Here is a 24,177-nt window from a genome sequence, read left to right as displayed (position 1 = left end):
CATGTCTGACTGTTTTGTGCCCCATGGAATATCACCCACCAATCTCCTATGTCCATGGGATTGTCCAGGCAAAAATACTAGAGTGGGTTGCCATTTCCTTCTCCAGGGGGTCTTCTGCATTGGCAGGTAGATTCTTTCCCATTGACCCATTACCCTTACTGCTAGGAAGCCTATTTTTTTTTCCTGATATGATGCTAAAAATCTATATACTTATAGCTGGTAGTATGAGAGTCAGCCATTCAAAATGAATGTTCTTAGATTTCCAATCATGGAATATTTTTAAGCATGAATAGAGTGCTTACTACATGGGGATTGAAAGGGCACGCTGACAACAGGTGGAGTATTAAATGGTTCTGTATGTTCCTTTCAAGCTTATAGATTCTATGAGTCTTAACAATTAGTTGTTTGTTTCTTTTCATGTATTAATATGGTCATGGATCCCATCTCTTCACTGTACATTATAGAGCTGGAAAACTTACCAATTACCAGTAGTGCATCTTATAACACAATTAAAGAACCTCAGGGTTCAAAGAGAAATTAAATGTCAACTCATCCAAGAGTCCATCTGTTAGAAAACCTTCTGGTTACCCAAGAGAGAATCTAGACACTAGGCAGAGAAAGAAAACTACCTTTCAGTTCCCTCCGTTCTTTTTCAGTATCATTAGCTATCTTCCTTACAAATGACTCTTTTATCCCTTCCTGTGTTTGTAGGGCATTGAAACATAAAGCAGTACACAAACAGAGATAAAAATGGTAATATTGCTTATGGGAGAGAGTAGTTTTAGATGTGTGGCCATAGTGGACATCCTGTTGTTGTTGTTTAGTTGGTAAGTCGTGTCCTATTCTTTTGCAACCCCATGGACTGTAGGAGATGGTTAGATAGCACCACTGACTCAGTGGACATGAATTTGAGCAAACTCTAGGAGGTAGTAGAGGACAGAGAAGCCTGCTGTGCTGCAATCCATGGGGTTACAAAGAGGTGGACGTGGCTTAGCAACTGAACAACAACATGAACAAGGACTGTAGGACATCCTGTTGCTCACCCCTGAATTGAACTGTGTCCCCCTCAGAAGGAAAGGCTTTGCGTGTTGAAGGCAGAGTCTGAATTTATAAATTCATCCCATGGTGGCAAACACACCAAAATACATTGTCTCTGCAGGAAGGGTGAAGCAAGTATGCCCTCGGTCTTCTAAATACACCCATTACATAAGTGACTCCTCTTCTTTGAGGAAGGCAGTGAGAAAAAGCTCTTGTCTTGTTTTCTCTTGAGGAGAGTAGAGTAGAAATCTCCTCCAACTGCAAGTACCATACTCTCTTTTCACAACACCTGATATCCAATATGATCCTAAGTAACACAGGGATGTTCACAAGATCACCCTCTTTGCTAAAAATTTCTGATGGTTTCCCCTTTTCCCTCTCTTGTTCCCCATTTCCGATGGCTCTGCTCTACATGCCAACAGAAATAGTTGACCTGTATTTTGGGTAGTGTGTTTCATCCTTTCTAAATAAGGTGTTGAACTGTACCTCTGAAGATCTTCCAAGACTTGACAAAAGACTGTTAGGTGAGACACTTGGGGGAAGCTATTCATAATAAGTGCCCTCAGCTCACACATCAAGACAGAGAGTTGTATGGCAGAGTCAACCCCACCGGGTCTTTTGGCGACTGACCTAGCTTAGCTGTGATACGTTATTATGAACACACTTCTTTTCAAAGACGCTTTTTTCCACCACAAACAGAAGATATTCTGTTTGGGAATTGGGATTCCTACAGCCCATTCATACAACCTCATCTTATCAATGATCGCCAGGTTCATCATACTTGCTTCATGTAGCTCGAAATCCCTAAATCTGAGGTTATACACTCAAATATTTATAGAGGCCAGGTAAACAGTGTAAATGAGCAAAGTAGAAAGGTGTAGTTTGTGAGAAAATAGTGGGTGGTGTGGCAAATAGAAAGTACAAGCCCTGATTTAAACACACAACTGCTCTTCCACATTAAAAGTTTGTCATGATTTTACATGGTACACTAGCTGCCTTTCTGTCTTGCAATTTTTAAAAGGAAGCTGAGAAACTCAGACTTTTCTGTGAAGTCCTTTGAACGTGAGGTATTCATGTACACATATAGCTGATGCACTTTGCTGTGCAGCAGAAACTAACACAACATTGTAAAGCAACTATACCCCAATGGGGGGGGGAAGGTGATATTGAAAATAAAATCACAACAACAACAACAAAACTAATGTCAAATAAAAAACAATGTATATTGCACTAGTACAGAACAAAAACAAACTAAAACCACAAATACTGAGACTGGATATGGCCCATAAGCTACACCCTTACAGCTGTGCTTCTGTGTTAAATCATTTGCTACTGACCACCCACTCTTCTTCATAACAGAGGGGGTCTGTGCATGCTGCCTCCCAGCAGTCTGCTCTGCTTGACCCCCATGTTGTAGCCCCTGCCTCGTTACTGGAATTGTACTCTCAGAGCGAAGCTGAGCGTGTACATCTTCATAATGTGAGCCCTGGGAAGTCATTTTCAGACTTACTTCTTTTTCGTTGGACCTGGCACCATCAGAGTGGGAAGGATTCAGGTTGGTTTGGGGAATTCCATGATTTAGTGAGCAAATCGTGAGTAACCGTCTGATAAACAGAGCTCCTAATTCTGTTTCTGTCATTTCTTAGTGGTGTGCACTTATTCAAGTCCTGCAGCTCTGCTGCATTTTCATTTTCTCATGTGCAAAGTGGAGATACTAATAAAGGAGTGTTACAAGGATTGAACGGGATAGTTTATAAGAAAGTACCAAGAAAACCATTAAGTTTATTGAAACATGGGGCCTTATTATGATTGATGCTTTTAATATTTAAATCTGAACTTGCCTTGGATTTCTTTTGTTTTATTGAAATTGTTTCTTTTTCTTCTTATAGAATGGAATTAACAAAAGGTTGTATAAAAAAAGGGAATAACTAATCTCAAAGCAGGGTTAGGGTTTAATGGAATATATTGATCTGACACAATATTGTCCTCAATATTTCATCCTTAGAACAGATATTTACTGAGTGCCTACTACAGGCCAAACCTTGTTCTGGGCACTGGGTACACAGGGATGAACGAACAGGAAGGGGCCTGCCCTTATGGAACTTCAATTTCTAGTTAGGGAGACTATCATGAAGACTTAAGCAAATAAATACACAGTTGGATGTAGTTTAAGTGTTTTAGGGTAAAATAAAGTGGGATATGGAAATAGAAAGTGACAACAGGAGAAAGAGGAGCTCTTTTAAATCGCATGGTCAGGGAAAGCCTCTCAGAGCAAGCGGCAGTTGAGCAGAGATGTCACTGAATTGCAGGAGGAGCCGTGCGAGTATCTCAGGAAAAAGTATTCCTGGCAGAGGAAGTGGCAGATTCAGATCATCAAAGGCAGGAATAAGCTTGGTGTATTCAGTGAGCAGAAGAGGAGACACCAGGATTAACAGAACAGAGTGAGGGAAGAGAAGGAGTAGGAGTTAAAGTGTGAGCTGGGAAGGGTGGATCGTGCAGAGCCCTGTGGATCCCAGGATGGATAACAGTAGAGTCTGTGGATTTTGTTCTGAATGGTATTAAGTTTGAACTGGAGTGAGATCACCTTTCATTGCTAAAGTGAAGGAAAATTGATTTTAAGGGGACAGAAGTGGAAGGGGGAATGCAGTCTAGGAGAGAAGGGATGCTGGCTATATCTGGAGCTGTAGCAGGGGGCGCGGAGTGAAGCAGTAAGATTCAGAGTATGTAGTTGAAGGGGGAACCACGAGCCCTCGCTGGTGGGTTCTGTGTGAGTGTGAGGAAAGCAGAAGTGGCCCAGGTGAGTCCCGGGTGTGGGCCTGACTTATTCATTGTCGCTGTTTAATAATGAGATGGCAGTGACTGGAGGAAAAGGAGGTAGGATGGAGATGAGGGATGAAAATATTCAAGTCTGTTTCAGATCTGGTATGTTAAGCGTGTGATTCCTAGGAAGCAATCAGGTGGGGATGTAACAAGTAGGAAGCTGATGTTTGCATCAGGAGCTGAGGAGTCAAGTGCGGGCTGGTGATGTAGATGACATTAAGAGCGATAGGACTCGAAGGCATTATACAGGGAGATTGCTCAGAGGAGAGCAAAGAGACAAAGAGCCTGGCATCACGAGGTGCTCAGGAAGACCCAGCAAAGGAGACAGGAGAGGAGCAGCCGTGTGGTAGGAAAACAAATGAAAAGGTCGGCTGTCATAGAAGCAAAAAGATAAGTAAGGAGCAATCAAATATGTCTGCTGCTTCTCCCTGGTGAAGTGAGATAGAGCCGGAGAATTAACATTACTCGGGTGGAGTGGAGGTGGTGAGAGCCCTTCAAAGAGGCGTTTTCACTAAGTGCTGGGCAAAGTCCTGTGGGGAGAAAGATGGTGACAGTGACTCAACGCCACTTGTTGCCAGCTTTTTTTCCCCGCTGTAAATACAAGCACAGAAATAGGCAGTACTCAGGAGGTTAAGTGGGGTCCATGGTTTCTATAATATAGAGAGTGAATAAAGGAGCCAGGACAGGAAACTAAAGTCAAGGATAGGATGAAATCGGGGAGCAAGAATTATGACAAATTTCAGAACACATGGGTCATAGTTTCACAGGTTTAAAAGGTATTTTGAATCTGACTGTGTGTATAAGCAAGGTGATCTATCCTGAAAAACACCTAAATGGAATGTTTGAGTGCTTCCTTCATGATCAGGGGTCTGCATGAGGATCACAGTTACCTGAGGTTACTTTAAGTCCTTCCTTGTTTCTGAACTTAAAGGAAAAGAATTCAGTCCTTCACCACTAAGCATGATGTTACCTGTAGGTTTTTTGTAGATGGCCTTTTTCAGGTTCTATCACTAGCTTCCTCATAGATTTTTATCTTGAGGATGTGTTGGACTTTGTTAAATGTTTTTCATTCACCTATTGTGATAATTGTATGCTGCTTAATTCTACTCTTTAAATTTTAATATGGTGAATGCATAGATTGATTTTTCAAATGTTAAAGCAAACTCTTATTCCTGAAATAAACCCCATTTGGACATAAATGTGTTATTTTTTTAATGTCTTGAATTTGATTTGCTTAAATTTTGTTAAGCATTTTTTACTTTGTGTTTATGAAAGCTATTGGTAGGCAGTTTTGTATTTTCTTATAATTAGAAACTATTTTTCCTTTAAATTTTTTATGTAGAACTAGTATTACCTATTTCTTAAAACATTTGAGAGAATTCCTAAGTGAAGCTATTTGGGTCTGGAGTTCAGTATGTGAGAAAACTTTTAAGCAATTTGTTTGACAGCTATGCTGCTGCTAAGTCGCGTCAGTCGTGTCCGACTCTGTGCGACCCCATAGACGGCAGCCCACCAGGCTCCCCTGTCCCTGGGATTCTCCAGGCAAGAGTACTGGAGTGGGTTGCCATTTCCTTCTCCAGGGCATGAAAGTGAAAAGTGAAAGTGGAGTCGCTCAGTCGTGTCCGACTCAGTGACCCCATGGACTGCAGCCCGCCAGGCTCCTCCATTCATGGGATTTTCCAGGCAAGAGTACTGGAGTGGGGTGCCATTGCCTTCTCCGCTATAGAGTTATTGAAATTATTCATTTCTTCCTCAGTCAACTTTTCCAGTTTATAGCTTTCCAGGCATTTGCTATATCACCTAAATTGTCAGAATAATTGGCATATTATTTATCATATTCTCTTAGTATCCTCTAAATGTCTGAAGAATCTGTAGTAATGTCAGCTTTCTCACTACAGATATTGACAACTTGTATCTTCTCTCTTTTTTTCTGATCAATTTGGCTCAAAGTTTATAATTTTTATTGATCTTCTTACATAACCAGCTTTTAGTTTCATACTTTTTCTCTAATATTCTGCTGTATTCTGCTACACTGGTTTTTGTTCAGACCTTTATTATTTTCCTTTCTTCTGCTTTCTTTAGGTTTAATTCGCTCTTTTCAGTATTTTTATAATTGTGGAAGCTGAGACCTTAGGTTGAAGCATTTCTTCTTTCCTGAAACAGCTGTTCGGTTCAGTTCAGTCACTCAGTCGTGTCCAACTCTTTGTGATCCCATGGACTGCAACATGCCAGGCTTCCCTGTCCATCACCAACTCCCGGAGCTTACTCAAACTCATATTCATCGACTTGGTGATGCCATCCAACAATCTCATCCTCTGTCATCCCCTTCTCCTCCCACCTTCAATCTTTCCCAGCATCAGGGTCTTTTCTAAGAAGTCAGTTCTTTGCATCAGGTGTCCAAAATATTGGAGTTTTGGCTTCACCATCAGACCTGCCAATGAATATTCAAGACTGATTTCCTTTAGGATGGACTGGTTGGATCTCCTTGCAGTCCAAGGGACTCTCAAGAGTCTTCTCAAGCACCACAGTTTAAAAGCATCAATTCTTTGGCGCCCAGCTTTCTTTATAGTCCAAATCTCACATCTATACATGACTACTTAAAATACCATAGCTTTGACTAGATGGACTTTTGTTGGCAAAGTAATGTCTCTGCTTTTTAATATGCTGTCTAGGTTGGTCATAACTTTTCTCCCAAGGAGAAAGCATCTTTTGATATCCTGGCTGCAGTCACCATCTGCAGTGAGTTTGGAGCCCAAGAAAATAAAGTCTCTCACTGTTTCTGTTGTTTCCCCATCTATTTGCCATGAAGTGATGGGACCAGATGCCATGATCTTAGTTTTCTGAATGTTGAGTTTTAAGCCAGCTTTTTCACTCTCTTTCACTTTCATCAAGAGGTTCTTTAATTCTTCTTCTCTTTCTGTCATAAGGGTGGTGTCATCTGCATATCTGAGGTTATTGATATTTCTCCCACCAATCTTGATTCCAGCTTTTGTTTCATCCAGCCCAGCATTTCGCATGATGTACTCTGCATGTAAGTAAACTAAGCAGGGTGACAATATACAGCCTTGACGTACTCCTTTGCCAATTTGGGACCACTGTTGTTCCATGTCCAGTTCTAACTGCTGCTTCTTGACCTGCATACAGATTTCTCAGGAGGCAGGTCAGGTGGTCTGGTATTCTAATCTCCTGAAGAATTTTCCACAGTTTATTGTGATCCACATAATGCTAAATTAATTGTATTTTCTAAAATTAAATTTTAGTATCTCATAAGAAGCCAAGGACATTTAGGGTAAGTTCTGGTGGCTCTGTGGTGGGGTTAATGGTGACCTCCTTCAAGAGGGCTTATGCCATACCCAGGTCTGCCGCACCCAGAGGCCCCGCCCTTGTGGCAGGCCACTGCTGAACTGTACCTTCACAGGAGACACTCAAACACAGTTCTGGCTGTCTCTGTGGGGTCTCTGGGTCCTGGTGCTCACAAGGTTTGTTTGAGCCCTCTGAGCATCTCTGGTGGGTAAGGGGTTTGATTCTAAATGCGAATTCACCCCTCCTACCGTCTTGCTGGGGCTTCTCCTTTGCTGTTGGAAACAGCTGTAAAGCTATCAGTTTCCCTCTAAGTACTGTTTTGTATGAACCCCACAGATTTTGATATATTGTGCTATCATTTTGACTCAGGGACAGATACTTTCTAATTCCTCTACTGATTCCTTGTTTGATTAACAGACAACCCATTTTCCAAATATTTGTGAATTTTTCAGGTAACTTTCTGTTATTTATTTCATTTATTTCTGATTTAATTCCATTTTGATTTGCTCCATTTTGTAAGAAGTTATGCCAGGATGTGCTCTGTGTCTTCCTTTTGTCCCTGCAGATCTGTCTCTGCTCTCCACTTTGATTTCTTCCTTGGGAGGCTTTCTGTAGGGTTGCAACTATGCGCTCTCTTTCACTTTTGCATGTCTTTGCTTTTTTTTTTTTTTGCTTCTTTTTCACAGTTTCACAGTTCCTGGGCTCTGTCAGGAACCGGAGGGAAGGAGGTGAGGCATGTGTAGGCGGGGTGCTGACTCCTCTGCTACTCTGTTTGCATACGTGTGTGCTCAGTCACTCAGTTGTGTCTGACTCTTTGCGACCCCTATGGACTGTAGCCCCCCAGGCTCCTCTGTCTTTGAGATTTACCTGGCAAGCATATTGGGGTGGGTTGTCATTTCCTACTCCAGGATCAGGATCTTCCTGATCCAGAGATCAATCCCGAGTCTCCTGCGTCTCCTGCATTGGCAGGTGGATTGGGTGGCTCAGTTGGTAAAGAATCCGCCTGCAGTGCAAGAGACCCAGGTTTGATCCCTGGGTTCAGAAGATCTTCTGGAGAAGGAAATGGCAACTCACTTCAGTATTCTTGCCTGGGAAATCCCATGGACTGTAGCCCATCAGGCTCCTCTGTCCGTGGGATTCTCCGGGCAAGAATACTGGAGTGGGTTGCTGTGCCCTTCTCTCCTTACAGGGACCCTAATCCTAGATGCTCCCCTTGAAGAAAGATCAGCCAAGATGCACCAAAAAGCTGCTTCTTCTTCTGACTTATGATGACTGCTCTGCATTCTTGCCTTTTAGGATTAGTCAAGGAATAAACACTACAATTAGTAATCTCTGAATACTGCACTATCCCTTAGGGGTCGTAAATATCCCCTTTACTAAATTTCCTCAAATTACCCCAGTTTGAATGTACCATTTGCTTTCTCCAGGACCTGGACTGTTACAGAGAATACTTTGAAGGGTAGAATAGATGTTCTCAAGAAGCTAGTAGGGGAAACAAGCCATATATTCTACAGCCTGTTGTGAATGGTCTTTAATGGATCTGTAAGTGTCAAATGAGTGACAGATATTATTGGCTACAGGCATTCCAACATGGGAAAAAGAATTCCAAATAACAAGTGCATTCTAAGTTCCTGTCTGAGTTTGGAATACTTTTTTTTTTTTTCCTCAGCAAACAAAGCTGTAATCCAAATTGTGAACTAAGAAATTTTCCATAATATTGTAGACTTCAGCGAGGCAATTGAAACATAGGGTGTATTTGAAAAGGCAGAGATGTGGCATGAATTCACATGCTAAACTGGATTGTTCTTTAATTATTTAATACATATGCTTTGTTTCTCTACACCTATACTTTTTCTGAAAAGACTTACAATAGCACTGTGTGACTCATTCCTTCCATCAAATAATAAATAAGATTATTGGGAAACCCAACCATTTAAATTAGTACTAGGGGAAGATGCTTTGGCCCTGATTCTAGGAAAAGAGATCAAAATTTTCCTGAGAAGTTGGATGGGAACAAAGAGAAATTACATTACAGCTAACACAAAGAGTCAGGTAGTTTAGCAGTGATATCAGCCTTATATTTGAGATGAGCATTTGAGTCATCCGATAAGAAAGATTGTGTTTAGCCAACAGCAGAGAAGATTGGTAATATGTTGGGAAGTAGAGTAGAGGGTAGCATGAATGAAAAGAATTCAGGTAATATGTTGTGAGAAAAGAAACACTTTTTGAGTACTTGTTACTACTGAGTACTGTCCAAGAGGCCTTGAAGTGACCCTTAAGTAAATATCAGCAAAGTTGGTGAAGGAATAGTTAAGTGGATGCTTCCACGGACAACATGTAAAGCATTTATGGGCTGAAATGAATTAATGTGCTCAGGCTCCCAGATGTTGAGACTACAGAGGGTTAAGGTTCAAGGGTGAAGAGGAAAACACATATGTGAGTGATAAATGTGTGTTCTGTTTTTTTTTTTTTGAAAATTCATTGAAATGTGGACCCAAGCAAATGAGTCCTGACTTTGTTAACCATTGTGAAGCAAAAGCAGACCAAAACATATGAATACTTTGATAAGCTAATACTTTTGAATCCTTTAAAACTTAGTTGACTTTTTTTTTGGAGAAGAAAAGGTGAGTACTGTGAGGGGGAGTGGCCTAGAAAGAGGATGGGTGGAATTAGATTTAGCTTTTCCTTTTTGTATCATGAAGTTCACCTTTGGTCTCATATTGCATCTCCCTCTCAACTATCCAAAAGCTTCCAGTTAATCAGCCCCATCCTTCTTGAAAGGGAATTAAGGACTATCTGTTGTTATCCAGGCGTGTCTCTTAGAGATCTTGATATAGACCCCTTATACACTCAGAGTCATTTAAATAAGAAAGACTTCCAAGTGCCTGTTATTGATGAAGATAAGTCTGAGAGCTTTGAAATACTACTTTAATAATACCATTGATTATATAAATTAAACCACTTTCTGCTTACAGACATTGTAACAATTTTTCTAGTTCCATTTTAATAATAATCTCCCTTTTCACATTGATCTGCTATGCTACTGGTGTGATCTTTCAAAATTACATGTGTGTTGGTCTTTTTATGGGTTTTCTAACTTTAACATTTGTGAGTTTGTTTACTTTTGCTTTAATACACTCTTGTCTTAACTATTGAAGTTTCATCATAAATCCTGATATATGCTGAGATATACTCTCTCTTGGCTGTCTTTAGACATGTCTTGATTATTGTTGACTTTTTATACTCCCATAGAAGTTTAAAACTCAGCCTCATCCAAGTCTGGTTAATTCTTTGATTGGAGTTGTATTGAGTCTATAAGCAGTTTGGGATGAATTGACTTCTTTGTATGTTTCTATCACAAACATGATGTTTACAAGTCTTTCTTGAATGTTTCTCAGTGGAATTTTAATTTACTTGTTAATAGTTTTGTTTTGTTTTTTTTTAATTATTTGGCTGCACCAGGTCTTAGTTGCAGCATGCGGGATCTAGTTCCCTGACCAAGGATGGAACTTGAGCCCTCTGCATTAGGAGCACAGAGTTTTAGCCTCTGGACCACCTCAGTGGAATTTTGTGATTATTTTTTGCTCTTGGACCTTATACATCTTTGGTTAGATTTATTCCTAAATATTTTACAGTGTTACTTTCTATGTTAATATCTTTATTTAAAAAATTACATTTTCTTATTATTTGCTACTATATAGAAAAACAGGCGCTTTCCAGGTGGTGCTAGTGGAAAAGAACCTGCCTGCCAATGCAGGAGACGTAAGAGACACAGGTTTGATCCCTGGGTCAGGAAGATCCCTTGCAGAAGGGCATGGCAACCCATTCCAATATTCTTGCCTGGAGAATCCCGTGGACAGAGGAACCTGGCAGGCTACAGTCCATAGGGTTGCAAAGAGTTGGACACGACTGAAGTGACTTACCATCCAGGACATAAAAATACAATAGAATTTTTTATTTTGCACTTTTAAAACTGTTCAATTCTGTTATTATAATGCTGCTGCTGCTAAGTTGCTTCAGTCGTGTCCGACTCTGTGCGACCCCATAGATGGCAGCCCACCAGGCTCCCCCGTCCCTGGGATTCTCCAGGCAAGAACACTGGAGTGGGTTGCCATTTTCTTCTCCAATGCATGAAAGTGAAAAGTGAAATAATTATATTTTATATATTTTATAATATATTTTTATAATAATTCTCTTGATTCTTTAGGATTTTCCATGTGAAAATCATATTTCAATATTTCAAAATGATTTCAATATGATTGCAGACAATCATATTGTCTGCAAATAAGAACAGTTTTTTTCTTCCTCTCCAACCTAGTCTTACACCTTACTTCTTTTTCTGATATTATTCCACTGGGTAGGAAATTGAATATCTGTTTCTCACCATACAAAACAAACAACCTTAGATGCATTGAAGACTCAAATATTAAGTGGTAAAATTTTCTTAGATAATAGAGGTGATAGAGAGGTAGGAAACATTTTATTCCACAGGATATCAAAACTACTAACCATAAAGGAAAAGACAGATCAATTTTAAAATGAGAACTTCTGGTAATCAAAAGATAGCTTGATGAAAGTGTAAAAAAAAAGCTATAAATAGGAAAAGAGTATATTGTCATACACACAACTGACAAAAGAAGAGTCACTACCTCCTTAGTGGATAAAGTGAAAGTGAAGTTGCTCAGTCGTGTATGACTCTTTGCGACCCCATGGACTGTAGCCTGCTAGGCTCCTCCAGCCATGGGATTTTCCAGGCAAGAATACTGGAGTGGGTTGCCATTTCCTTCTCCAGGGGATCTTCCCAACCCAGGTTCCCTGCACCGCAGGCAGACTCTTTACCGTCTGAGCCACCAGGGAAGCCCTTAGTGGATAAAGAGCTTCTACAATACAATATTAAAATGGGAAAACAATCATTTCACAGAAGAAAAGATATTCATGACCAGTAACCATATTCAGTGATAATCAGTTTCATCAGTGATGAGGGAAATGCAAAATAAGACCATAATGACATAACACATTTTGCTGATTTCATTGATTAAAATTTTACATGTCTAAAGATACCAAGTATTGAGTATGCAGATCAATAAGATTGCCTGTAAGTTGCTGATATGAGTGTAAATTAGTATAGCATATTGGGAAAATAAGGTATTGTCTTGGAAAGCTGAACACTTACACATCTTAATAAATGAGTAATTCAAATTTCTGGTATATACCCAAGAGAAATAGCTGCACAAGATCAATATAAGATATAAATAAAAACTTTCACATCATCATAGTTCATAATAGTAAAAATCTGAGAGCGGCCTTAAGAGCTATAGTAATTAAATCATAGCATATTCAAGCAATGAATTACAGAGTAGTGAACCGAATTGGGGCTTCCCAGGTGGTGCTAGTGGTGAGGAACCTGCCTGTCAATGCAGGTTCATAAGAGACATAAGAGATGCGGGTTCAGTCTCTGCGTTGGGAAGATCCCCTGGGGAAGGGCATGGCAATCCACTCCAGTATTCTTGCCTGGAGAATCACATGGACAGAGGAGCCTGGTGGGCCATAGTCCATAGGGATGCAAAGAGTTGGACGTGACTGAAATGACTTAGCATGCACACATGTACTGAATCAACCCTATGTATTAACTAAGATATGAATGAATCTTACTAATTTAATGGAAATGAAATTACCAAATCCCAAAACATTGTACTCAGCCTAATATTTTACAAAATTCAAAAACAAGTGAAACTAAATAATATATTGTTTAAGCATACATATGTATTTCTAAAACTGTTAAATATTAAAGGGAATAATTAGTACACAAGTTGGGTTTATATTTGAGGTAGAAGGAAAGGCAGGAGAGCAGGATTGGGGGGAGCATATAGATAAAAGCTATTGTCAGAGTTTTACTTTATTGGGTTGCATGGGACACTCTTGAATGTTTTTTATTACTAAAATTTATAAATGAAATAAATTAATGTCATGTGTGGATCACTGAAGATTATCATGACCTGAGGATTATAATTAATCTAATTCTGCACACATGAGGTTCTTTTAAATCATATACAACAAGAACACTTATGAGCTGCACTTAATTACTGTGTACAACCTCTCAGGGAGAAGAGTGTAAGGATAAGAAGGGAAGCACTTTAGTGAAAATTCACCGTTGCCCAGATAAATACACTCTTTCCCAAGAAAACTGTAGATTGTGTCTTTCTTCATCATCTTATGCAGAGATTAGCCAAAATTATATACTTCCTATTCAGGGGATCACAGAATTTGATATTAATATGGACCGTAGACTTCTTCCAACTCTGATGATTAAAAAGATTCTCTGATTTCTTTTTAAATAGCTGCTTGAATTATGTGACCTTTTCCTTTAACCTAGCTATCATAATGCTCTTTTCTTAGAATCTCCTTCTCTCTTTCTTTGTTTTTTTCAGAGTTTTAGTCTTATGGAAATATATAATTTACATTTCCACTTAAGAATGTGATGTTACTACCTTATGGTTTCCCTGATTACTTTTATTTGTAAGGCTATAGTGTGTATATTTTAGTGCTTAAAGTATAAGCCTCAACCCCTTTTTCTCTGAAGCATCTGTCAGGGCCCTAGGACAGGGGTTCCCAACCTCAGGGATCTAATACATGATAATCTGAGGTGGAGCAGAAGTAATAATAGAAATGAAGTGCACAGTAAATGTAATGCACTTGAATCATCCCGAAACCTTCCCCTCCACCCTGGTCTGTGGAAAAATTGCCTTCCATGCAACTGTTCCCTGGTGCCAAAAAGGTTGGGGATGGTTGCCCTAAAGCACTTGTCAAAATCACATTGATGGGTAGGGGAAAGGGAAGGTTATGGGAGGGGACAGGGCATAACAGGGAGAGTAAGGGGTGTTGAGGTGGAAAGTTATGAATGAAAAAATTGAAGAAGAGAGAAAACGTTGCCTTAAATCACTCAGTTGATTCATCGATTAATTCAAAGGAACAATTGTGGCGACTAGAAATGGGCTAGCCAGAGCCCATTTCTTTGGGATTTGGGCAAAATGCACTTGCTATTTTACCGTACCGCTCTTCACCAGGTACTCGGGCCCAGAGAGGGAGCCAGCTTTTTTTTGTTTTTCCTGTTTTATTTATAGCTAGAAGTTAAAAGTTTCTAATGCCTCCCCTCTTTATACCTGAGATTCCACTCCACAGGAAGGATGTCGGGTCACTTCTGACAGAGTTGATAAGGAGTTCTGCTCACCACACGAAAGGCCAGTATATCAGGAGACAAGTTCCTGGTGCAGGAATAACGACTTTATTCAGAAAGCCATCAGCCTGAGAGGTCAGGGGACTAATGCTTCAAAGAACCAGCTTTCCCTAGTCAGAATTCCGGTTCCTTTTATACAGAAGATGAGGAAGGGGCGGGCAACCACTGTGATGCTGACCAACCGTTGGCTGAGCCTACTGCTAATGGCCCCGCCCTAACGGTCACCCTAGTGGCCCCGCCTTAACGGCTGCACTTTAACGGTTCCTGTGCCAGCCCCGCCCCTAGGCCAGAGTCTCTTCACAGCAAGAAAGAAGTGCTGTCTGGCTTCTTGTTGCCAATGGACACCAGAAGGATTATCACCGGGTGCTATACTCGGAGTGTTCACGGAGCTCTCAGAGCCACCAGCATCACTGCCCGTGTTGGAAGGAGGCAGCTGTGGCAGGTGAAATATGGGGGAGAGGTGGTAGACAGAAAACAGAACTGTTGAGAAATTGTGTAGACAGAACACAATTTTTTATCTCCCCCACCAAGCCTTTTTATTTTTCCCCCAAAAGCAGCTTTGTCTAGAGAAAATCATCTGTCCATGGAATTCTCCAGGCAAGAATACTGGAGTGGGTTGCCATTCTCTTCTCCAGAGGATCTTCCCAACCCAGGGATGGAACCCTGGTCTCCTTCATCGCAGACGGATTCTTTACCATCTGAGCCACCAGGGAAGCCCAGAGAAAAACCCCAGTGCCCTGCATTTGTGACAAAACCATCTCCTAGGACAGATCCCAGGAGAAAATGGTGAGATCCAGAATTCCTACCACCAGTACAGTTTTCTGAAATGTAAACAGTTTATTAGATGTAATGTATTTAGAAGAAAAATGCAATTGTTTTAAGAACTTAATTCCAAAAGACTGAAAGAGCCCAAAGTCTGAGCAGAAAACCGTGTCTGCTAACAGCACCAGATCAGGTCAGGAGGGGCTGTGGGCACAAGAGACCCCTTTCACCCGGAGTTGATAGTGGTGGCCTTTTCTCTTCCCAGGCTGCCCACCCACACCGCTGTGGGTTCCTGGTCACAGTCAGGAAGCACTCTCCCAAGACTCCACAACTGTTACCAGGGTGCTACCTCCTCCAAGCACCCTCCCCACCTCTAGAGCTGCCCTCTCCCCACAACCCCACGACGAACCTATTCCTTCACCTTGAGCCCAAGATTCATCTAAGAAACTGATTACCTAGAATGTTTCATCTTATCGTGTAGTCCCTGCAATTTGTTTTCTTTGAACTGTGTCTGAACCGTTGGTTTCTTTGCAGTCTGCCTTTTAATTAGACTCCTACTGTATCTATGAAAGTCCTCCCCAGACTGACTAATCAAGTGCACCATGAAACTGAAATTCCATCATAAAACAGTTACTAATGTGTGGGAGTGGGAGGGGGGATGATTCAATTGCTGTTTTATTACCCAAATTGACAAAGATCAGTGATGGAGAGTGTGTGCATTGGAGTCGCGTGGCAACACGCTCGTCTAATTAATGAAGTGACAGCCTTATGCTGTGAAGTAGCAAAAGGACTTGACAAGACTCATGGCTTTTCTCATTGACTCGAACAGCTGGAATGGTGTTTCCTAACGTTTTCACAAGATTTGGCAGTAATATATTACCCTTGTCACTCTTGAAGAGGAGGGAGGGGTGATTAAATTCTTTCCTCACTGTCGTGTATCCCAATAGGAAGACAGCGATGAGTGCTGATCACCCCCCGCCCCGCCGCCCCCACCGTCTACCTACCAATGCCCACCCCACCCACCGTCCACACTACCTTCAGATATCTCCACTGTCAATCTTGCCTTTTTTGGTATCTTTTCTGGAAGAAAGATGGAGAAATCAACCGGGAACTCACATTAATTTTTCCAGGGAGAAGAAGAAATAAAAACATAAGGCCCTGATGCACAGTTTGCTAATGATTCTGAATTCATAAACCGATAGGATCGAAAACAGAAAACTGGGACTTACTGTGAATTAATCACATATAAATAATATTGATGAATATTTGCAGTGACTAAGGACTGTGTCTTTATCAGAAGAAAAGGCATGTGGACTGTGTCTTTATCAGAAGAAAAGGCATGTGATTTAATCTTTTTCAGGTTTTTTTTTTTTTTTTAAGTATCTGTTGCCTGGCTACTTCTGTTGTTTGGCCAAATATTTGGGCCTCTGTGTGTTTGATTCTGCTCATATAAGCAAAGGGGACCAGATGGATTTGAGAACCATGTCTCTCTTGAGTCTGGAGAGTCCTCTGGAGATCAGATGAAAAACAGCCTGCTCATTTGTGGAATTGCAAAGTTCCAGAAAAACAGGTCACATGGTACTACAAAGGCAATCATACTTCTGATATTTCAGCTGTTTAATTCTTTTCATATTTCCCCTCCAAATATCCTCTTAAAAAGGGGAGGGGAGCTGTCTTTCTCGTATGTTTCCTTGCTTGACACGGGTAGGTCCAGATTCAGGTCTAAAGCGGGTCTAGTCCCAAGGTTACGTGTGTGAAGTTTGAGTCCTGAAAACTAACATTTTGGGGGAAGGTAAATGATTATAAATGTAAATTTCAACTCCCGGTGGAGCTACTTAGTTGGAAAGGATTTCTGGGGTTGGCACAGCTTAGTGGTAATTATTGAGACTTGAACATAGTTTTTGTTTCAAGGGGAAAGACATTTGGCAGCAGATCCCGCAGTCTCTGAAAGGCCACATCATTTTTTTCCCAGGGATGCCAAAACCTCTAATTTCCATATTTAAAATGTTAATGCTCTTCGCTCACCCATAGCCTGGTCCCCACTGGCTTTGTGGAACAAGTATGGCTTTTTCTGGATTGCTCTCATCATGGGAAACCACAGAGCCTTCAACCTGGCAGGATTTCCCTGGGTGCCAGTGTATCATTTAGGCCAGTCCACGTCGGACGGCTTTCAAATCTCCATGGCCAAACTCGTGTTTCACTTGAAGGGATAAAACAGAGTTATTCAAGCAAATGATATCTAAACTTTTTGTACAATTCACGGAAAAGATTCATCACCTTTTTTTCTTGAGGAGCAACAAAAACAGTATATTTAATCATCAAATATGTGCCAAGTGTTATGCTAACCAATGCAGAGAGATCCTGAACTGGAAGATACAGCTCTTGACTTTTAAAGGTGTGAGATTCCTTTGGATAATAATACATGTTCAAAACCAGCAGGGTGTGATCCCAAGGCTCTACCAGAGCTATCAAAATTGTTTGAGTGAATATATACACACACGCGCACACACACACACACACACACACACACATATATATATATTCAGAGAGACTTATAATGCATTCATTCTTTCAACAAACACTGTGCTGATATCAAAGGGAAAAGGGGAAGAGGGATAAATTAGGTGTTTGGGATTAACACACTACTATATAAAATTAAAAAATCTATAAAATCTATAAAATACAATATATAAAATAGGGGGCTTCCCAGGTGGCTCAGTGGTAAAGAATAGCCTGCTAATTCTGGAGCCTCAGGAGACACAGACAGGAGACTCAGGAGATGCAGGCTTGATCCTGGATTGGGAGGAATCCCTTGGAGAAATAAATAGCAACCCACTCCAATATTCTTGCCTAGGAAATCCCATGGACAGAGGAGCTGGCGGACTACAGTCCATTGAGTCACAAAAGAGTCAGACATGACTTAGTGACTAAAAAAACAACAACAAAGATAACTAATATACTGTCTTCATCCTCACGGAGCACATGGACAATGCAGAAAACATTAAACACACAGATCATTTTTTAGCAAATATTTATTGAGTAATTATTATCAGCCAGGACCTATGCTGTGTGATGGAGATGGAAGACTATGACACTTATTATGGATCTTGCCTTTTGTGGAGTTTGCAGTCATGCAATCATTTATAAGAGCAATTAAGAATGTTAAGTACACAGGTAAATTGTAAAATCAACTATGTTCAAATCTTAGTTTTTCAATGTCCAATAAATCTAGACACGTGTATTTTTTTTCTCTTTAACATTTTTAATGTGGACCATTTTTGAAGTCTTTATTGAATTTGCTTCAGTATTGCTTCTGTTTTATGCTCTGGTTTTTTGGCCTTGAGGCATGTGGGCTCTTAACTCCCCGACCCGGGGTTGAATCCATAACCCCTTCATTGGAAAGTGAAGTCTTAACCACTGGACCACCAGGGAAGTCCCCTAGACACATTTCTAAACCCCTCTAAGCCTTGCTTTCTTCTTCTGGAGAATAGGGGTAACAGTACATACCACATGCATTTTGTAGTAATTAAAATAAGGAAAACAAGTACCACACTTAATTTCAGTGTCTTCAATATCACAGATGTTCAATTAATAGTGGTTATTTGTGGATATAAATGGGTTTTTTTTTTTTTTAAAGGCAAGTGACAGTAGTATGTAGGTGGGGCAGCCAAGCCAGACGAGAGGTACAGATGACCTGAACTGCACATGAAGGATGAGAGGAATTAGGGACTCCCCTGGCGGTCCAGTGGTTAAGACTCTGTGCATCCACTACAGGGTCTACAGATTCAATCCCTGGTCAGGAAACTAAGATCCCATTTCCCTCACGCCATGTAGCACAACCGAAAAAAAACAAAAAAACAAAAGGAGGAGTTAAGGGGAGGAGGCGCAGTTATACAAAAACACAGAGGTCTGAGGAAGCACATGTTGCCCTAGGCCTGGAGGATAGAGTGCCCAGGGTGGGGAAAGTAGTGCTGAAGAATTAGGTTGAATAGAAGAGCCAAGATCTGACCATGAGGGCCTAGAATGTCTTAGTAAGAAGAGTGGATTTGTATACTGAAGACAATGAGAAATCGTTGGATAGTAATTAGAGGACCGTTTCTCGAAGAAAAAGGTGCTTGCACTAAACACTGATTGACTAGTAGGATTCAAACTGATGGAAACAAAGCCTTGGGACACAGGGAGGGGAGAAGCAGGAATACAGACCTCAGGGGTAGAAGTGAGCTCAACACTTAGAAGACTCATTCAGCTGCCAGGTGCTTCCGAGCAACCTTAGGAGACTGTTGTCTTAACTGATGATTCCAGAAGGAGTTTAGGGTTAGGGCAACTAAGAGTGTGGCTGACATAAATCCTAGTATATTACCTTCTTTAGTTGTTTATAGTCACATGGCCATCTATCTTTAGGTTCTTTCTCTTATTTTTGGAAATAGGGAATATGATCCCTTTCTCATGATTATCATATAGAGATGTTCCATATTTGCCTGTAGAGTCATTGATGCTTTTATATGTTACAGTGAGCATGTCTTTTTGACAACTCCTGCCCAGCACTGAGTATAGATACAGTGTGTCCTAAAATCAAAATCTATCACATGATTTGGTCTTGCAGGCTGGAGATCAGTGTGGATGGTCCAACCATACATCCCTTGACTGATGTGTGTATATTTCCACAGGGTGTCACTGTCTGGGGAAGACATGGATGAACCCAGCTGCTCCTGACTTGATTCTTCAAAACCACCATCTCTGCAGTGGAACAGTTTCACTTGTGATTTACTCCAAAAGTAAGTCAGTTCTAAAAGAACTTTTAAACTATCATTATTACAGTTGATTTGGTTTATTTCGTGCAAAGTTGTCTCTATCTCTCTAAAGACTGTTATATACCTTAAAAAATGATTCTGCTTCCCATTTGGTTCCTTTTCCTATTTGGCTTGGTCTCTATTTTTTGTAATAATGGTGAGATCTTAGATATGAATTGTTAGCATGGTGTTGTCAAGGATGTCAGGATGTCAAAGTTTACGTTTTTCGACTTTCAATTAATCTGGCTGTTTTAACCTCACTTCCCACCATGGCCATTCAAGGTGTTCTCCAGTTCCTGAGCTGTGCCTGTGTTCTCCACATGGGTCTGCTTGCTGCTTGTTGCTTTATTTTTCTAATCACTCAGGATCCACCTTTTGCTGCTGTGTGAAGGCAATCACCTCACAGTCACTCTTTTCCATCTTCTGAATAATCTTTGACCTCTGGCTCTTTGTCTTTGCGGGTTTATGACTTAGTGGATTCCAGGAGGGAGAAGACATATGTGCGTTTGTTCAATTTACCTTTTTAAAGTAGAAGGGTGTGATTGTTTTAAAGATTTATAGATGTTTGGATTTAAAATCATAAAATAATTTGTTGATTATGAGTAAAGATAGTCTGAGACTGGTACACTGTGTTTAAACTTTTAAAACCTGGAGGTGAAGAAAATGTGAACATCTGAGATGTGCTGGAAATGTGCTCTCTATAGTTTGGAAGGCATAATGGAAATTTATCTTTAGAACAGTCTCTTTGTTCTGGGATAGAATCATCTTGGTTGTATTTCTTGTTCATACTGTGTTTCATTTTGTTGTGTTTAGGGTTAGTCTAAGTGGTTTTGAAGCAAACAAAAAGGCAAATGCTTTATTCACTTATTCGTTCATTCCAAACTCGGTGATCCATTCATCTGTTGATTTACTTATACAACAAATACTTATTGAACCCTCATTCAGTGCCTTACCTGAATTATAGGGAGGGAGGCAGACATGAGAGCTGTGTGCTTGTTATCATGTTTCATAATGTGAAAAGCTGTGTCAAGAGGTTGGAGGGTGAGGAGAGCTGTGAAGCAGTGGTTCTCCTCCAAGTCTGGTATCCCAACCAGGAAGCATCAGCCACAGCTTCCAGCATCTGGAGATTTGTTGGAACTGCCAGTACTTAGGGCCCACCCCAGACACACTGCATCTGAGACTGTGTGGCTGAACACAGCAGCCTGATTCAACTTCATGTGAGCTTCATGTGATTTCAGTGCATACTAACATGTAAGAACCACTATTCTAAAAAAGAAAAACAGCTTTAATTTAAAAAAGGTCAGTTTTGATATGTGAACCGGGAAGTAAAGCTGTGTAATATTCTTGGTCCACAAAAAGGGGAGAGGAGATGGTGAAAACGAGCTCTGAGATAATGGGAATTTCAAAAGTCCATTAAAAAAAATCTATCCTATATTCAGACTAGATTTTTCTATTTAAATAGGGATATGATATTATGTGTCTGTTGAAGGTTTCTGGGATTATTTTTCAGTTCATTTTATTGTGCTTTGGCACCCATTTGCTGGTTGGATATGGTAATCGGATCCTTATTTTATGGTATTTATGTTAAAACTATAGGTACCCCTGATGTTGATGGAGCCAAAGGATCAGCTGTGAAGGTTGTTTCATCACTGTCTGTCTTGCCGATGCCATGGTCATGGACAATACTACTCTCAGTGTCACTCAGATACTCTGCGGACATTCATCTTGTAGCTTTTACTTTTCTGGGGTTGTGAGCATCAGTTAATAAGAACTGGATTGTCTTAGTGATCCTGGGATCTTGCTGCTTTCAATGATGGTTGAACATAGATGAATATTGAATATACCTACACTGTTCTGTTCCTTGGGTCATTTTTTCCCCCCCAGAAGGCTTCTTCTAAGCTCGTGTATGTAGTTACCTAGGGAACTTGTCCTCAGTCCTTCATTCATGTCCAGACATGCCTCTGTGTTTAGGTTACAGCTGTTGCTCTGTTACAGGCGTCACTCAGTTGGGGCTGTTAATTGTGTGCAGCGACAGCAGCCATAGTTGACGGTGCTCCTTCCTCTGGTGTCTGGGCAGGCAACATGGCATAAGGCAAAGAGCTCTGGGCTTAGTGTCAGAGCTGCATCTAACATCTCCCAATTCCTGCAAAGCCACGTGGCCTAGGAAAAAATGTCCATCTCCCGCTGCCATATTTGCAAAATTTTGTCATCTTATCTCTAAGGATCTTTCCTTTCTAACATCCTATGATTCTAGGTACACGGCTCACAATCTGTATAAAAACGTAACTTGGGCTTTTAGCCATGAATATCATACTTCTTTGAAAATCAGAAGTATCAGTGGGTTTGGAGTATTGGGAGGATGTTAGAAGTGGGAGATTTAATGTCTGTTCTTTACCCCTCCAAATCCCAGAAACTTTTGTAGAAATCCATTTCCTAGAAACAAACAGGAGGCATCAGGGTCTCGCCATAAGCTCATTGTTCTGTGGGTGGGTTTGGGTTGCTCTGTTGTTGCTTCTCTATGGCAAATTCAAATACATCTTCAACCATTAAGATTTTTGTGATCAGAACAACACTTTCACTTCCTTTTTCCCATTCTTCAAATGCAAACCACTTTCCATCACTTACAGCTGTAAATATATTCTTAAAAATACTGATTATGTGTGTACTGGTCTTATGTTGCTTATTATACTGGAGATCCGGTCCTAGGAATTGAGCCTTGTTCATGTGGGAGACTGTGTTCAGCACGGTATCTGACATATATGAAGTACATATATGGAAGTTTCACTTGATTAATAAATGTCTGAGTGACATGTGGATAGTGGTCTGTAGACTGGCTCCAGTCCATGAACTTTTTGTTGCCAGTCCATGATGAGAGAAGTACAAAATTTGAGAACAAGTGATAGAAACGTTTATAATAATTTGACGTTGCTGCACCAGCAAAATATGTGATCAATACACTTATTTCACTGAATAGAGCACACAATATATTTTGTATATTGACCTTTTATCCTACAAAGTTGATAAAATCACTTATCTTCTCTAGTTTCTTTTTCGTAGGTTCATTGGAATTCTTTGTACTCAGTCATGTCATTAGCAAATAAAGAAAGTTTTATTTCTTCCTTTTTAATCTGTGTGTCTTTGTGTTTCTTTCTCTTTTCACTAAGACCTCAAGGATAATGTTGAATAGAACTGATGATAAGATGGAATATTCTTGCCTCAGTCTCCATCTAGAGAGAAAGCATTCAACCTTTCACCAGTAATTATGTTAACTATTTCTTTTACCATAGATGTCCATAATCAGATTGAGGACGTTTCCTCCTATTCCAGGTTTACTGAGAAATATTATTGTGAATGTATATTGAATTTTGTTCAGTGCTTTTCCTTGAAATCATCATGTGGTTGTTATTTTTGGATTGTCAACATAGTGAGTTGCTTGACTGGTTTTCAAATATCAAAACAACTTTGCATTCCTGGGATCAGCCCTGGGTGGTGATGATGCAGATATTTCTGGATTTGATTTGCCAAAGTATGTCATGAATATTTGCATCTATGTTTGTGAGGGATATTTGTTTGTAGTTTCTCTTATTGTAAATCTTTGCCTTTTTTTGAAATTGGGGTACTTTGTGCCTCATAAAATCAGTTGGGAAGTGTTTATTTTTTTCTGTGTTCTGGAAGAGTTTTTGTGTAATTGGTATTATTTTTTCCTTAAATGTTAAATAAAATTTAGAGTCTGCAGTTTTCTTTGTGGAATTTTTCAGCTTATGATTTTAGCTTTTAAGATTAAGAGTAAGACTATTCATATTTCTTATTTCATGAGCTTTGGCAGTTTGTGATTTTTAAAAGACGCTTGCTCCTTGGAAGAAAAGTTATGACCAACCTAGACAGCATATTAAAAAGCAGAGACATTTCTTTGCCAAAAAAGCTCTGTCTAGTCAAAGCTATGGTGTTTCTAGTAGTCATGTATGGATGTGAGAGTTGGACTATAAAGAAAGCTGAGTGCCAAAGAATTGATGCTTTTGAACTGTGGTATTGGAGAAAACTCTTGAGAGTCCCTTGGACTGCAAGGAGATCCAACCAGTTCATCCTAAAGGAAATCAGTCCTGAATATTAATTGAAAGGACTGATGCTGAAGCTGAAACTCCAATACTTTGGCCACCTAATGAGAAGAACTGACTCATTTGAATAGACCCTGATGCTGGGAAAGATTGAAGGTGGGAGGAGAGGATGAGA

General features: G+C 40.2%; 2 long non-coding RNA genes across 3 annotated transcripts in view; one reads left to right on the top strand and one right to left on the bottom strand.

Annotated features, from left to right (window-relative positions):
• Positions 1-14,753, bottom strand: part of LOC145518645 (uncharacterized) — a 39,373-nt gene extending 24,620 nt beyond the window's left edge. The window contains exon 1 of the long non-coding RNA XR_014063075.1: positions 14,322-14,753. This is a non-coding gene — a long non-coding RNA (uncharacterized LOC145518645). The remainder of the gene's footprint in view (positions 1-14,321) is intronic.
• LOC145518641 (uncharacterized) overlaps positions 14,679-24,177 on the top strand; it is a 198,587-nt gene continuing 189,088 nt past the window's right edge. The window contains exons 1-4 of one of the 2 annotated variants that reach the window (XR_014063070.1): positions 14,679-14,837; positions 14,953-15,181; positions 19,825-19,932; positions 21,544-23,074. This is a non-coding gene — a long non-coding RNA (uncharacterized LOC145518641). Of the gene's footprint in view, positions 14,838-14,952; positions 15,182-19,824; positions 19,933-21,543; positions 23,075-24,177 lie in introns of those variants that run through there. The other variant, XR_014063071.1, reaches the window with a different exon arrangement.

Source organism: Giraffa tippelskirchi, chromosome 8 (genome assembly GCF_054371585.1).
Source record: "Giraffa tippelskirchi isolate mGirTip1 chromosome 8, T2T-mGirTip1v1.2.pri, whole genome shotgun sequence".
Classification (NCBI taxonomy): Eukaryota; Metazoa; Chordata; class Mammalia; order Artiodactyla; family Giraffidae; genus Giraffa; species Giraffa tippelskirchi.
This window is presented reverse-complemented; position numbering and strand designations above follow the sequence as displayed.